This window comes from Hyperoodon ampullatus, assembly GCF_949752795.1.
Source record: "Hyperoodon ampullatus genome assembly, chromosome: 2".
Lineage (NCBI taxonomy): Eukaryota > Metazoa > Chordata > Mammalia > Artiodactyla > Ziphiidae > Hyperoodon > Hyperoodon ampullatus.
Genome location: NC_136915.1, coordinates 77,331,991 through 77,349,259, shown reverse-complemented (window position 1 = coordinate 77,349,259; position 17,269 = coordinate 77,331,991). Strand labels below are relative to the sequence as shown.

Genomic DNA, 17,269 nt, shown 5'->3' with positions numbered 1-17,269 from the left:
AGCCCCTACCACAGACTTTTACATCAGCGCCCTCATGGTCCCACTCTAGTTCCTGGCCTTGCTTAGCTTCTAACAGTCAACACCAAAAACTAACTCCAGTGCTTCAGTGCTTCTTGACTCTTCAACTCTTTCTTCAGTTACTTCCCCAGTTAACCCTTGTAATAAATTCCCTACTCTGTAATATTCATAGTAGTTCTGTTTCCTTGATGGAACTCTGACTAATATCATTATTGGTTGTTTTAGGTATCTATTAATGAGTACCAAACTATCCCAAAACTTACTGGCTTGAAACAACCATTTTATGATTTTCATGATATTGTGGTTGACTGGGCTAAGCTAGGTGGCTTTTCTGCTGGTCTTACTTGAAGTCTGGTATCCATGAATGAAATCACCTAGAGGCTTGACTTGGAATCAGAGATAGTTAGGTTCGTTTCTTTGTGCATATGGAATCGGAACCTCTTCATCAGCATAGCTGGGTTTTACACATGGGCTCGCAAGAACACAAAAATGGAAGCTTTCATAATTCCTGCTACATCCTACTAATTAAAGCAAGTCATTGGTCCAGCCCAGACGAATTTGTGAAGGGACTACACAAAGGCATGAATAACAGGGCTTGTGAATCTTTGAAAACACAAAGTTTCCAAACTCCAAAGCTAGTTTTGGAGACTAACTACCATACTTTTCTGTTTGGCCTGCCATACGCCTAACTCACTTTAATGTTAACTCAAGATGTGCTTTTCTGTGTCCCATTTTAGGCTGCTGTCATGGTGAGTGTTCATCAGACACTACGTTACCAAGTCCAAGCTCACTCTGCTCTCCTCACAACAGGCCAATAAATCAGAGACGAGATGTTGAGGCAAGGAATAAAACTTTATTTGGTAAGATGGCAGACAGAGAAGATGGCAGACTAAAGTCTCAAAATAACCATCTTATTGGGCTTTGGATGCCAGTTTTTTTTATAGCACAGAGATGGGGAAGAAATGAGGAAGTAAAGTAAAAAGGCCATAAGTTTTGCAAATATCACCTGGAATGGCCAACCTCTGGGAGGGGATGTGTTAATTTCTTCTTTCTTGCAGCCGTCCACAGGTGGACAGGGTCCAGATGTTTCCCTGAACAAAGGCACTTTGGTTTAACATTCAGGCAGGGGGGCAGCGTTCCCAGAGGCAGGCCATTATGTATAGACAGTATCCTTATAGTGAACAAAAGCAGCAGAAAGCAAGGGTAAAGTAAAAGAAACAGATCCAACATGTAGTCAGATTTGGCTCTTCCCTGTTACAACTATGTTTGGGGTCACACCATCTGCGCGTGTTCTATTAGGTCACTCTGACCTGCAACACCAGCCATCATTAATAGCATGAAGTAGAAGCACAGAAAGGTAGTTCCCTTAGTTCTGGCTGGGCAGGAGGGATTGTGAATGTATACCACCCCTCAGTATTATGGCTTTGGGCAGGCTCCTGCAGGCAGATGAAGGACACTTTTGTGACACTACTGACTTGCCCATCTCCAGGGGCAGCAGTCAGTTGGTTGCTTTTTTTCCATTCAGAAACCCTGAAGTCATTTGAGACTCTGAGGTTGGTACAAAGGCTGCCCTCTCCCACATAGGGCTGCCTCTTTTCCTTTACTTGGGAAAACTTATATTTATTTTCTGTAGCTAGATTCCCTGCCAGAGGCAATGGTCCTAAGGTTCTCTTTCCAAACCTGGTACTTTTTTGTGATTAACTGCATCAACTATTAGACCATGAATGTTGCTGTATGGCTGTAATGGAAAGTTCATGCAGAGATTCCACATTACATGTTTTATTACTAGTTTATCATGGACTATAGCCAGAGCTGGTTTAGTAGACATAAGACCTATGTATGTACTTGCACAGAGGCCCATGCTTAGAAGGCCCTGCACTTGGTTTAATGCTTTGTTGTTGCCAACTTGAAATTCATAATTACAATATTTCTTGAACTGAGGCCCCCCTCATTCTCATTTTACACTGGGCCCCACAAGATATGTTGGTGATCTTAACTACACCAATGGTAGCCATTCATTTTATTTTTATGATTATTAATAATTCACAGTTAGCTCCTTGATGCAGACCTGGGCATAGAGCTCCATCAGTCTCTGTCCTAGGAAGGGATAGCGCAGTACTGGGACCTACTAGAGCTTAGCTACTGCACTGGAACATTGGGAGGGAAGTAACCAGGCTCATAAGCCTTGCTTGCAGAGCTGTGGAGTGGGCAAATAGGAAGGACACAAAGAAAGGCTGACTCATATAGTATATCTATTGCCTACACAGAATTTCAGGCTTTTGTCATCTTCTTTGTAATAGGTCAAGTGTCCTACATGTACCACCTGCCAAACCTCCTCCACATTTACCTGTGTATCCAGAACTATTAGCACTGGTTGAGTTGGTGCCAGCTCACTTGAGGAACAGAGTGCCAACAGATTTTCTGCCTCAGCAGCCCAGTCCCCAAATGCCTAAATACAGAGCTCATGTTCCGCTGAATGCCATGAGAGTAAATCAGAGCATCCCACTGATTAAGGGCTTCCAACTTTCCTCTGATTTTAGATTCTCTGCACTTCTCATTTAAACTGCAATACCCTTCTTGTCAATCCTGCCACTCAGACCAAATTAATTATGCCAGGTCAAAGTCTGATCTATGTTTAAAGATTGCTAAGGATGACCCCAGGCTCACCTTACTTGGCTTTCATTTTGGTTTACTTCCAAATCAGTGAGTAACTCCTACCAAAGCTGAATGAGATAAGGATGCAAATGATGAGTGATCATCTTCAGTGTCTCTCCAGTTCCTCAGGGAGTTGAATTTTGGAGGTAAAATTCCCTTTGCAACATGAGAAAAACTTTAATTGGAAGAAAAAGAAACCATAAGCCTATAAACTTGGACTCAAAGCTCTACCTACTCTCATGAAGCCAAGTTCTCTCAGTACCATAGTAGGCCATAGTTTTATGTTCCCTTTTTTTTTTCTGGAACTGTTAGGGCCTGTGTAGGTATGGCCATGGCCTGCCACTTAAATCTGCTCTTTTCAATCTACACTCTCTCTTTAATAAATCTAATTCATTACTATGGCTTTAATGCCATCTATATCCTGACAACCATGAAATGTATATCTTTATTTAACAACTAATTTTGGACTCCAGGCCTTTGGATTCAATTGCCAATGTCATAATGCTAGTTGACATTTATTCACAGGCTCCCTAAATGTAAACGTTCCAACTCAGCTCTTTATTCCTTCTATTAAAATCCTCTTTTCCTGAATCTTCCCCATCTCAGTAAATGGCATTTCCATTCGTCCATAGTTTCAGTTAGAAACTTAGGATTCATCCTCATATTCATTCCCCTTTATCTCTCTCATACAACCCATGACCAGATCTTCTCTATTCCACTTAATTTTATTTTTAGTGTGTCCACTTCTCCCCATCCATCTCCTCTAAGCTAAAATCATTTCAGACCCAGGACAACTGCTATAGCTTTCTCACTGGATGATATTTCCTTTCATGTACTGCAGATCCCCTTCACACACAGAAACCAGAAAACTGTTTTGAAATGTAAATTAGAGCTCCTTTGCTTTCTTACACTTGTATTTTTACTATTCACATAGACAACTTTAACATTTTGATGAAGTTTGAAATATTATTCCAGAAAACTGTTGTATGAAGTAACATACAACCAGATAGCAAGAAGAAAAAGTTTTATTTATCACTGTGTATGATAAATGAAACAATGAGTGAATAAAATTATACTTTTTTTTTTTTTTTTTTTTGCGGCACGCGGGCCTCTCACTGTTGTGGCCTCTCGCGTTGCAGAGCACAGGCTCCGGATGCGCAGGCTCAGCGGCCATGGCTCACGGACGCGCAGGCTCAGCGGCCATGGCTCATGGGCTTAGCTGCTCCGCGGCATGTGGGATCTTCCCGGACCGGGGCACGAACCCGTGTCCCCTGCATCGGCAGGCGGAGTCTCAACCACTGCGCCACCAGGGAAGTCCTAAAATTATACTTTTAATATTGACTTACAGTTTCAATTATCTCTGGGTATTTATATTTAATCGTTTTAGACTTCTTAAAATTATTTTCATGAGCTAATGATCCACAACAGAATTTAAAAATTCACAGTATCCTTCAATTTTGTTTATTTTATTAAAGTCCAGTCCTTGCTCTAATTGCATTTCTTTTCTTCTTTAAAATACAAATAGTGACACTTAAAATAACACTAACAATTGCAACGCATCCAACCACTGACAATACCAAGGTAGAAATGTTAACTCTGGAATTTGGATGACTTTCACCAGCACTGGGATCTGCTTGAGGAATAAACAAAGCTACTTGTGCAATGTTGGATACTTTTGCTGTCAAATTGCTTTTATCCACACTTTGAATAGTAATGAATATGTGGGTTGCATTTTCTTCTGAGATATTTCCTGGTTTGAATGCAAAGGTTTCCTTGGAGTTGGCCTCGTTTGGTAACAGATCAGTAGTGTTTACTTGCAGAGCATCATCAAAATTATCCCTTAGATCCAGGATGCTTCCACTTATTTTTATGATATACTGTTGAACTAAGGAAAAAAAAGTTACAAATGATGTAGGAACTGGAGCATCCATTTAAAATTCCTTTTTATTAATTCTCCTCAAAAATATTTAGAATGCAAGCTTATACTCATATCCAAAGCCATATTTAGTTTTCCATAAAAGCTGAATTCTGCCAAATGCTACCTTCTCTGCATGAAAAGTGGCGGCATGTTAAAATGTGTCACATTTATGATTCAGAACATGAGATTATAAAATTAATACTTTTCTGAGCTATCAGTTAAAAATTATTTTCCTCTTACCCACCCATACACTGTTGCTTTTGCAGTGAGTACCCTTCACTTAATCAATACTGTATGAACTTCATCCTTACCTTTTCCAACATCAAAATCATCTCCTGGTGCTGTCCATGTTATTCTGATCTCATCTCCATCAGGTGTGGCTTCAAGGTCTGTAATTTGACTTGGTGGGTAGAGGTCAGGTAAGGGAAGTTTTGAAACATTTGAAACCACAAATGCACCTCCAGGTGCTGTTCTGGTGAAACTCTCCAATTTTGTCTGAGTGTCCTCATCAGTTTCAGGTCTTGGTGGATTCTCTTCAATTTTCCCTGCATTAAAAATTTCCTTGTTTATAATAAGCATAATACTATTAGTATTTTCATTTGAATTCCCCATCCCACTTGTCTTCTTTTTTTTCTTACACTCAGTCACATTTTATCAAGTTTGGTTATAAAGTCATAAGTCAAAAAAGCAGAGAAAGAAAAATATATGTAAAATATAGTTGCATAAAATATAAATTAAAAATATAGCCTAGAGATATTTTTGAAAGGTTATGAAAAATCATTTACTCAGTATTATTTTTGATGACCTTTACTGATCTATATATTTGAATATATAAGACCTAATTGAGCAGAACTTTGGTTTTCTTCTAGTTATGTATTACCTATTACTCCTTTTACCATTCTCATGTCACAGAAATTATAAAGGTAGTTTGGTAAATCAGAGGCTCCCTGGGCATGGGTGACACTGTTCTTGGAGAGTCATGAGATTCATTGACTTTGTGCTTTCAAACTCTTTGGCAGGGGAATTCTTTCTCTAACATCCTGACCAGGATATTTTAGGATAGAATCAGATAACTAACTGATTTGGAATTAAGGGTGCACAGTAAAAAACGATGCACAATGACTATCTTTTTAAAAGGAATTGCTTTACCTCCCAAATTATTTCCAAGCTGGGAGTAAACCTGGGGAAATTCTGCCAGTCCCCTTCCAACCAGTTCTCTCCCTCCCTGTTGCAAGTTCTAAGGAACACTATCTCTGATCATATTCCAATTGCCAACTGAACATTCCCAGAAGTCTTAAAGTAACGGACAAGATGAAGTAAAGCTAGCAAAGAATATATATATTTTCTAATTCTTTCAGAGTTACTTTGTTGATACAGAAGCAGATACAACTCTATATTCTTTTTTATTATCATAAAATAAACATAACATAAAATTTACCATTTTAACCGTTGTTAAGTGTACCATTCAATGTCATTGTCTTAGCCCATTGGACTGCTTTAACAAAATACCATAAACTGACTTATAAACACAAAACATTTATTTCTGACAGTTCTGGAGGCTGGGAAGTCTAAGATCAAGGTACTGGTAGATTCAGTGTCTAGTGAGAGCCTGCTTCTTGCTTCACAGATAGCCATCTTCTCTCTGTGTCCTCACATGGTAGAAGGATGAGGGAGTTTTCTAGGGTCTCTTTTATAAAGCACTGATCCCATTCATCAGGACTCTACCCTCATGGCCTAAACACCTCCCAGAGGCTTTACCTCTAAATACCATCATATTTAGGCATTATGAATCAGCATATCAATTTTAGGGGCACACAAACATTCAGTCTATAGCAAGCATTAAGTAAGTATGTTCACACTGTACAACCATCACCACTATCCATCTCTAGAATTTTCAGCATCCCAAATGTTGAAATTCTGGACCGGACAAACAATAGCTCCCCTTTCCTATCTCTTCTTAGCCCCTGGTAACAACTTTATGTCTACGTTATGTCTCAATGTATTTGACTATGGTAGGTACCTCATAGAAGTGGAATCATAAAATGTTTGTCCTTTGTGTCTGGCTTATTTCACTTAGCATAATGTCTTCAAGTTACATCCATGTTTTAGCATATGTCAGAATTTCATTCCTTTTTAAGGCTGAAGACTATTGCATTGTAAGTATATACCATATTTTGTTTATCCATTTATCTGTCAAAGAATTTTGGATCGTTTCCGCCTTTTTGCTACTGTTAATAATACTACTATGGACACAGGTGTACAAATATCTCATTGTGACTCTTCTTTCAGTTCTTTTGAGTATGTACCCAGAAGTGGAATTGCTAGATCAAATTGTAATTCTGTGTTGAATTTTTAAAAGAATAGCCATACTGTTTTCCATAGCGGTTGCACCATTTTATGTTCCTACCAGCTGTGCACAAATGTTGCTGTTACTCCATTACCTCACTAACACTTGTTATGTTCTGTTGTTATCCTAATGGATGTGAGGTGGTATCTCATTGTTGTTTTGATTTGCATTTCTCTAATGAATAGGGATGCTGAGCATCTTTTCATGTACTTATGGCCATTTGTATGTATCCTTTGGAGAAATGTCAATTCAAGTCCTTTGCCTATTTTTGAATCAGGTTGTTTTTTTGTTGTTGAGCTTTAGGAGTTCTTTATACCCTGGATATTAACCCCTTATTAGGTATATGTTATGGAAACATTTCCTCCTATTTCATAGGTTGCCTTTCACTCCATTAATAATAGTCTTCTTTGATGCACAGTTTTTAATTTAATCATTTTAACTTCTGTTGCCTGTGTTTCTGCTGTCATCCAAGAAATCAAATCTAATGACATAAAGATTTTTCCTGTGTTCTCTTCTAAGAGTTTTATCACTAACACTTAGGTCTTTGATTCGTTTTGAGTTAATTTTTGCATATGGGATAAGGAAACAGTCCAACTTCTTCTTTTTTTTTTTTTTTTTGCATGTGGATATTCAATTTGCCCAACACCATTTGTTAAAAAGACTGTTCTTTCCCAATTGAATGGTATTGGCATCCTCATCAAGGATCATTTGATCACATATACAAGGGTTTATTTCTGGGTTCTCTATTGTATTCCATTGGTCTATATGTCTTTATGCCAGTACCACACTGTTTTGATTAGTGTAGCTTTGTAGATAATTTAGAAATCAGGAATTATGACCCCTGCGATTTTGTTTTTCAAGATTGTTTTGGCTATTCGGGGGTTCCCTGAGATTCCATATAAATTTTAGAATGGGTCGGGGGAGGAACCAAGATGGAGGAGTAAAAGGACGTGCTCTCACTCCCTCTTGCGAGAACATCAGAATCACAACCAGCTGCTGGACAAACAATGACAGGAAGACACTGGAACTCACTGAAAAAGATACCCCACATCCTAAGACAAAGGAGAATCCACAATGAGATGGTAGGAGGGGTGCAATCACAGTAAAATCAAATCCCATAATTGCTGGGTGGGTGACTCACAGACTGGAGAGCACTTATACCACAGAAATCCACCCACTGGAGTGAAGGTTCTGAGACCCATGTCAGGCTTCCGAACCTGGGGGTCTGGCAATGGGAGGAGGAATTCCTAGAGAATCAGACTTTTAATCCTAGTGGGAATTGATTGCAGGACTTTGACAGGACTGGGGGAAACAGAGACCCCACTGCAGAAGGGCCCACACAAAGTAGTGTGTGCATTGGGACCCAGGGGAAGGAGCAGTGACCCTAGGGGAGACTGAACCAGACCTACCTGCTAGTGCTGGAGGGTTTCCTGCAGAAGCAGAGGTGGTTGTGGCTCACCGTGGGGACAAGGACACTGGTAGCAGAAGTTCTGCGAAGTACTCCTTGGCGTGAGCCATCCCACAGTATGTCATTAGCCCAACCAAAGAGCCTAGGTGGGCTCCAGTGTTGGGTTGCCTCAGGCCAAACAACCAACAGGGAGGGAACCCAGCCCCACCCATCAACAGTCAAGCTGATTGAAGTTTTACTGAGCTCTGCCCAACAGAGCAACAGTCAGCTCTACCCACCACCAGTCCCTCCCATCAGGAAACTTACACAAGCCTCTTAGGTAGCCTCATCCACCAGAGGGCAGACAGCAGAAGCAAGAAGAACTACAATTCTGCAGCCTGTGGAACAACAAACACATTCACAGAAAGATAGACAAGATGAAAAGGCAGAGGGCTACATACCAGATGAAGGAACAAGATAAAACCCCAGAAAAACAACTAAATGAAGTGCAGATAGGCAACGTTCCAGAAAAAGAATTCAGAATAATGATAGTGAAGGTGATCCAGAACCTCGGAAAAATAATGGAGGCAAAGATCGAGAAGATGCAAAAAATGTTTAATAAAGACCTAGGAGAATTAAAGAACAAACAAACGGAGATGAACAATACAATAACTGAAATGAAAACTACACTAGAAGGAATCAATAGCAGAAAAACTGAGGCAGAAGAACGGATAAGTGACCTGGAAGACAGAATGGTGGAATTCACTGCTGTGAAACACAATAAAGAAAAAAGAATGAAAAGAAATGAAGACAGCCTAAGAGACCTCTGGGACAACATGAAACACAACAACATATGCATTATAGGAGTCCCAGAAGGAGAAGAAAGAGAGAAAGGACCCAAGAAAATATTTGAAAAGATTATAGTCGAAAACTTCCCTAACATGGGAAAGGAAATAGTGACCCAAGTCCAGGAAGCGCAGAGAGTCCCAGGCAGGATAAACCCAAGGAGAAACACACCAAGACACATAGTAATCAAATGTGCAAAAATTAAAGACAAAGAAAAATTATTGAAAGCAGCAAGGGAAAAATGACAAATAACATACAAGGGAACTCCCATAAGGTTAACAGCTGATTTCTCAGCAGAAACTGTACAAGCCAGAGGGGAGTGGCATGATATACTTAAAGTGATGAAAGGGAAGCACCTACAACCAAGATTACTCTACCTGGCAAGGATCTCATTCAGATTTGTTGGAGAAATCAAAAGCTTTACAGACAAGCAAAAGCTAAGAGAATTCAGCACCACCAAACCAGCTCTACCACAAATGCTAAAGGAACTTCTCTAAGTGGGATACACAAGAGAAGAAAAGGACCTACAAAACCAAACCCAAAACAATTAAGAAAATGTTCATAGAAACATACATATCGATAATTACCTTAACCATGAATGGATTAAATGCTCCAACCAAAAGACACAGTCTTGCTGAATGGATACCAAAACAAGACCCATATATATGCTGTCTACAAGAGACCCACTTCAGACCTAGGGACACATACAGACTGAAAGTGAGGGGATGGAAAAAGATATTCCATGCAAATGGAAATCAAAAGAAAGCTGGACTAACAATACTCATATCAGATAAAATAGACTTTAAAATAAAGAATGTTACAAGAGACAAGGAAGGACACTACCTAATGATCAAGGGATCATTCCAAGAAGAAGATATAACAATTATAAATATATATAAACCCCACATAGGAGTACCTCAATACATAAGGCAACTGCTAACAGCTATAAAAGAGGAAATCAACAGTAACACAATAATAGTGGGGGACTTTAACACCTCACTTACACTAATGGACAGATCATCCAAAATGAAAATAAGGAAACAGAAGCCTTAAATGACACAATAGACCAGATAGATGCAATTGATATTTATAGGACATTCCATCCAAAAACAGCAGATTACACTTTCTTCTCAAGTGTGCATGGAACATTCTCCAGGTAGATCACATCCTGGGTCACAAATCAAGCCTCAGTAAATTTAAGAAAATTGAAATCATATCAAGCATCTTTTCTGACCACAACGCCATGAGGTTAGAAATGAATTACAGGGAAAAAACCCATAAAATACACAAATACATGGAAGCTAAACAATACATTACTAAATAACCAAGAGATCACTGAAGAAATCAAACAGGAAATCAAAAAATACCTAGAGACAAATAACAATGGAAACACAATGACCCAAAACCTATGGGATGCAGCAAAAGCAGTTCTAAGTGGGAAGTTTATAGCTATACAAGCCTACCTCAAGAAACAAGAGAAATCTCAAATAAACAAACTAACCTTACACCTAAAGGAACTAGAGAAAGAAGAACAAACAAACCCCAAAGTTAGAAGAAGGAAAGAAATCATAAAAAATCAGAGCAGCAATAAATGAAATAGAAACAAAGAAAACAGTAGCAAAGATCAATAAAACTAAAAGCTGCTTCTTTGAGAAGACAAACAAAACTGATAAACCATTAGCCAGACTCATCAAAAAAAAAGAGGGAGAGGACTCAAATCAATAAAATTAGAAATGAATAAGAAGAAGTTACAAGACACTGCAGAAATACGAAGCATCTTAAGAGACTACTAAAAGCAACTGTATGCCAGTAAAATGGACAACTTGGAAGAAATGGACAAATCCTTACAAAGGTATAACCTTCTAAGACTGAACCAGGAAGAAACAGAAAATATGAACAGACAAATCAGAAGTAATGAAATTGAAACTCTGATTAAAAATCTTCCAACAGGGCTTCCCTGGTGGCACAGTGGTTGAGAGTCCGCCTGCCGATGCAGGGGACACGGGTTCGTGCCCCGGTCCGGGAAGATCCCACATGCCGTGGAGCGGCTGGGCCCATGAGCCATGGCCACTGGGCCTGCACATCCGGAGCCTGTGCTCCGCAACGGGAGAGGCCACAGCAGTGAGAGGCCAGCGAACTGCAAAAAACAAAACAAAATCTTCCAACAAACAAAAGTCCAGGACCAGACGGCTTCACAGGTGAATTCTATCAAACATTTAGAGAAGAGCTAACACTCATCCTTCTCAAACTCTTCCCAAAAAATGCAGAGGAAGGAACACTCACAAACTCATTCTATGAGGCCACCATCACCCTGATACCAAAACCAGAGAAAGATACTACAAAAAAAGAAAATTACTGACCAATATCACTGATGAATATAGATGCAAAAATCCTCAACAAAATACTAGCAAACAGAATCCAACAACACATTAAAAGGATCATACACCGTGATCAAGTGGGATTTATCCCAGGGATGCAAGGATTCTTCAACATACGCAAATCAATCAATGTGATACACCATATTAACAAATTGAAAATAAAAACCATATGATCATCTCAATAGATGCAGAAAAAGCTTTTGACAAAAGTCAACACCATTTATGATAAAAACTCTCCAGAAAGTGGGCATAGAGGTTACCTACCTCAATGTAATAAAGGCCATATACAACAAACACACAGCCAACAGCATTCTGAATGGTGAATCACTGAAAGCATTTCCTCTAAGATCAGGAACAAGACAAGGATGTCCACTCTCACCATTATTATTCAACATAGTTTTGGAAGTTCTAGCCATGGCAATCAGAGAAGAAAAAGAAATAAAAGGAATACAAATTGGAAAAGAAGAAGTAAATCTGTCACTGTTTGCAGATGACAGGATACTACATAGAGAATCCTTAAAAATGCCACCAGAAAACTACTACAGCTAATCAATGAATTTGGTAAAGTTGCAGGATACAAAGTTAATGCACCAAAATCCCTTGCATTCCTATACACTAATGATGAAAAATCTGAAAGAGAAATTAAGGAAACAGTCCCATTTACCGTTGCAACAAAAAGAATAAAATACCTAGGAATAAACCTACTTAGGGAGACAAAAGACCTGTATACAGAAAACTGTAAGACACTGATGAAAGAAATTAAAGATACCAACAGATGGAGAGATATACCGTGTTCTTGGATTGGAAGAATCAATATTGTGAAAATGACTATACTACCCAAAGCAATCTACAGATTCAATGCAGTCCCTACCAAATTACCAATGGCATTTTTTAGGGAACTAGAACAGATAATCTTAAAATTTGTATGGAGACACAAAAGACACTGAATATCCAACACAGTCTTGAGGGGGAAAAACGGAGCTGGCGGAATCAGACTCCCTGACTTCAGACTATACTACAAAGCTACAGTAATCAAGATAATATGGTACTGGCACAAAAACAGAAACATAGATCTATGGAACAAGATAGAAAGCCCAGAGATAAACCCACGCACCTATGGTCAACTAATCTATGACAAAGACAAAAGGATATACAATAGAGAAAAGGCAGTCTCTTCAGTAAGTGGTGCTGGGAAAACTGGACAGCTACATGTAAAAGAAGGAAATTAGAACAGTCCCTAACACCATATCCAAAATAAACTCAAAATGGATTAGAGACTTAAATGTAAGACCGGACAGTATAAAACTATTAACGGAAAACATAGGAAGAACACTCTGACATAAATCACAGCATGACCTTTTTTGATCCACCTCCTAGAGTAATGGAAATAAAAACAAAAATAAACAAATGGGACCTAATGAAACTTAAAAGCTTTTGCACAGCAAAGGACACTACAAACAAGACAAAAAGGCTACCCTCAGAATGGGAGGAAATATTTACAAACGAATCAATGGACAAAGGATTAATCTCCAAAATATATAAACAGCTCATGCAGCTCAATATTAAAAAAACAAACAACCCAATCCAAAAATGGGCAGAAGACCTCAATAGACATTTCTCCAAAGAAGATATACAGATGGCCAAGAAGCACATGAAAAGCTGCTCAACATCACTAATTATTAGGGAAATGCAAATCAAAACTACAATGAGGTATCACCTCACACCAGTCAGAATGGCCATCATCAAAAAGTCTACAAATAATAAATGCTGGAGAGGGTGTGGAGAAAAGGGTACACTCTTGCACTGTTGGTGGGAATGTGAATTGGTACAGTCACTATGGAGAACAGTATGGAGGTTCCTTAAAAATCTACAAATAGAACTGCCATATGACCCAGCAATCCCACTACTGGGCATATATCCTGAGAAAACCATAATTTAAAAAGAGTCATGTACCAAAATGTTCATTGCAGCTCTATTTACAATAGCCAGGAGATGGAAACAACCTAAGTGTCCATCATTGGATGAATGGATAAAGAAGATGTGACACATTTATACAATGGAATATTACTCAGCCATAAAAAGAAACGAAATTGAGTTATTTGAAATGAGGTGGATGGACCTAGAGTCTGTCATACAGAGTGAAGTAAGTCAGAAAGAGAAAGACAAATACCATATGCTAACACATATATATGGAATCTAAATACATATATATATATCATGAAGAACCTAGGGGCAAGACAGGAATAAAGACACAGACCTACTATATAATGGACTTGAGGATATTGGGAGGGAGAAGGGTAAGCTATGACAAAGTGAAAGAGTGGCATGGACATATATACACTATCAAACGTGAAATAGATAGCTAGTGGGAAGCAGCCGCATAGCACAGGGAGGTCAGCTCGGTGTTTTGTGACCACCTAGAGGGGTGGAATAGGGAGAGTGGGAGGGAGGGAGATGCAAGAGGGAAGAGATATGGGAATATATGCATATGTATAACTGATTCACTTTGTTATAAAGCAGTAACTAACACACCATCATAAAGCAATTATGCTGCAATAAAGATGTGAAAAAAAGAGAAAAAAAGTAAAAAACAGATATATCTTTAAACTAGAACACCCCACTCTTCCTTCCTCTCAGCCCCTGGAAACAACCATTCTACTTTCTGTCTCCATGATTTTGAATACTTTAAGTAGCTCGTATAAATGGAAACATACAGAAAAGAAAAAAAACTACAATGAGGTATCACCTCACACCAGTTAGAATGGGCATCATCATGAAATGTACAAACAACAAATGCTGGAGAGGGTGTGGAGAAAAGGGAACCCTCTTGCACTGTTGGTGGGAATGTAAATTGATACAGCCACTATGGAGAACAGTATGGGGGTCCTTAGAAAACTAAAAATAGAATTACCATATGACCCTGCAATCCCACTACTGGGCATATACCCAGAGAAAACCATAATTCAAAAAGACACATGCACCCCAATGTTCAGTGCAGCACTATTTATAATAACCCGGTCATGGAAGCAACCTAAATGCCCATCGACAGAGGAATGGATAAAGAAGATGTGGTACATATATACAATGGAATATTACTCAGCCATATAAAGGAGCAAAATTGAGTCTTTCGTTGAGACGTGGATGGATTTAGAGACTGTCATACAGAGTGAAGTAAGTCAGAAAGAGAAAAACAAATATCGTATATTAACGTATTTATGTAGAACCTAGAAAAATGGTACAGATGAATTGGTTTGCAGGGCATAAGTTGAGGCACAGACATAGAGAACAAACGTTTGGACACCAAGTGGGGAAAGCCCTGGGGAGGTGGGGATGGCGGTGTGTCGAATTTAGCCATTGGGATTGACATGTATATACTGATGTGTATAAAATTGATGACTAGTAAGAACCTGCTGTATAAAAAAATGAATAAAATTAAAAAAATGTTTTAGAATGGATTTTTCTATTTATGCAAAATATATTGTTGGGATTTTGATATGGATTGCCATTAAATCTGTAGATCACTTTGGATAGCATTGACATTTAACAATTTTAAGTCCTACAATCCACAAACTTGGGCTGTGTTTCCTTATATATCTTTAATTTTTTTCAGCAACATTTTGTAGTTTTTAGTGTACAAGTCTTTAACCTCCATGGTTAGATTAATTACCAAGAATTTTATTCTTTTTGATGCAATTTTAAGTAGAATTATTTCCTCAAGTTCCTTTTTGAATTATTCATTGTTAGTGTATAGAAACACAGCTGATTGCTTTGTGTTGATTTTGTATCCTTCAACTTTGCTGAATTTGTTTATTAGTTCTAACAGTTTGTGTGTGTGTGTGTGTGTGTGTGTGTGTGTGTGTTTGTATTCTAGAATTTTCTATATATAAGATTATGTCTTCTGTGAACAGAGATAGTTTTACTTCTTTCTTTCCAATCTGGATGCTTTTTGTTTCCTTTTCTTGCCTAATTGCTCTTGCTAGGGCTTCCAATATTCTGTTGACCAGAAGTGGCAAAATCAGCAATCCTTGTCTTATTCCCGATTTTAGAGGAAAAGCTTTCAGTTTTTCACTATTGAGTATGATGTTAGCTGTCTGTTTGTCATATGTGGCCTGTATTATGTTGAGGTGGTTTCCTTCTATTCTTAATTCATTGAGTGTTTTAATCATGAAAATTAATTCCACTTGGTCATGGTGTGTAATCCTTTTTAACATGCTGCTGAATTCAGTTTTGTAGTACTTTGCTGAGGAGTTTTATATCAATATTCAGGGATATTGGTCTGTAGTTTTCTTTTCCTGTAATGTCTTTGTCTGACATTGATATCAGTACTATGTTGGCCTTACAGAATGAGTTTGGAAGTGTTCTTCACTCTTCAATTTTTTGAAAAAGTTTGAGAAGCATTGATTTTAGGTATTCTTTAAGTGTTTGGTAGAATTCACCAATGAAGCCATCAGGTCTAGAGATTTTTTGTTGTTATTGTTGAGAAGTTTTTAATTACTGATTTAGTCTTCTTAATAGTTATAGGTTCTATTTATTTTTGCTTTAGTCTTGGTCAGTTTGGGCTTTCTACGACTTTGTTCATTTCATCTAGGTTATCCAGTTTGTTGGCATGCAATTATTCATAATACTCTCCTATAATCCTTTTCATTTATTCAGATTTGGTAGTAATGTTCTCACTTTCATTTCTAATTTTAGTAATTTGTCTTCTCTCTTTATTCATTAGTTAATCTAGCTAAAGTTTTGTCAATTTTGTTAATCTTTTCAAAGAACCAACATTTGATTCATTAATTTTTCCCTTATTTTTCTAGTCTTTATTTCATTTGTCTCTGTTTTAACCTTTATTATTTCCTTCTTTCTGCTAGCTTTGTGTTTAGTTTGTTCTTTTTTTCTAGTTTCTTAAGTTGTAACATTAAGCTATTGATATTTCTTCTTTTTTAATGTCAGTGTTTATAGCTCTAAATTTTCCTCTTACTACTGCATTTGTGGCATCCCATGAGTTTTGTTATGTTGTGTTTTCTTTTTCAGTCTTTTCTGAGTATTTCCTTATTTTTCTTGTGAGTTCCTCTTTAACACATTGGTTATTTAAGAGTATATTGTTTAATTTCCAAAATTCTGTGTATTTTTCAGTGTTCCTTCTGTTACTGTTTTCTAACTTCATCCCATTGTTGTCAGATAAGATACATTTTATGATATCAATCTATATTAATCTCTTGAAGTTTTATTTTATAGCTTAACATATCATTTATCATGGAGAATAAGGATGTGCATTTGAGAAGAATTCATGTTGGTTAGGTGTTCTGTATATGTTTGTTAGATGTAGTTGTTTGTGTTGTTGAAGTGCTCTGTTTCCTTACTTACCCTCTGTCTAGTTGTTTTATCCATTATCAATAGAAGAGTATTGAAGTCTCCAACTATTACTGTAGAACTGTCTATTTCTCCCTTTAATTCTGTCAGTTTTTGTGTCATATATATATATATATATATATATATATATATTTTTTTTTTTTTTTTTTTTTTTTTTTTTGTGGGACGCGGGCCTCTCACTGTTGTGGCCTCTCCCATTGCGGAGCACAGGCTCCGGATGTGCAGGCCCAGTGGCCATGGCTCACGGGCCCAGCCGCTCCGCGGCATGTGGGATCTTCCTGGACCGGGGCACAAACTCGCGTCCCCTGCATTGGCAGGCAGACTCTCAACCACTGCGCCACCAGGGAAGCCCTGTGTCA

General features: G+C 38.1%; 1 pseudogene across 1 annotated transcript in view; it reads right to left on the bottom strand.

Moving 5' to 3' along the window:
• LOC307064602 (calcium-activated chloride channel regulator 4-like) overlaps positions 1-17,269 on the bottom strand; it is a 149,585-nt pseudogene that overhangs the window by 86,815 nt on the left and 45,501 nt on the right. Inside the window, exons 11-12 of the transcript in view lie at positions 4,903-5,136; positions 4,161-4,558 (exon numbers count right to left, since the gene is read on the bottom strand). The product of the transcript in view is annotated as a calcium-activated chloride channel regulator 4-like (transcript). The remainder of the gene's footprint in view (positions 1-4,160; positions 4,559-4,902; positions 5,137-17,269) is intronic.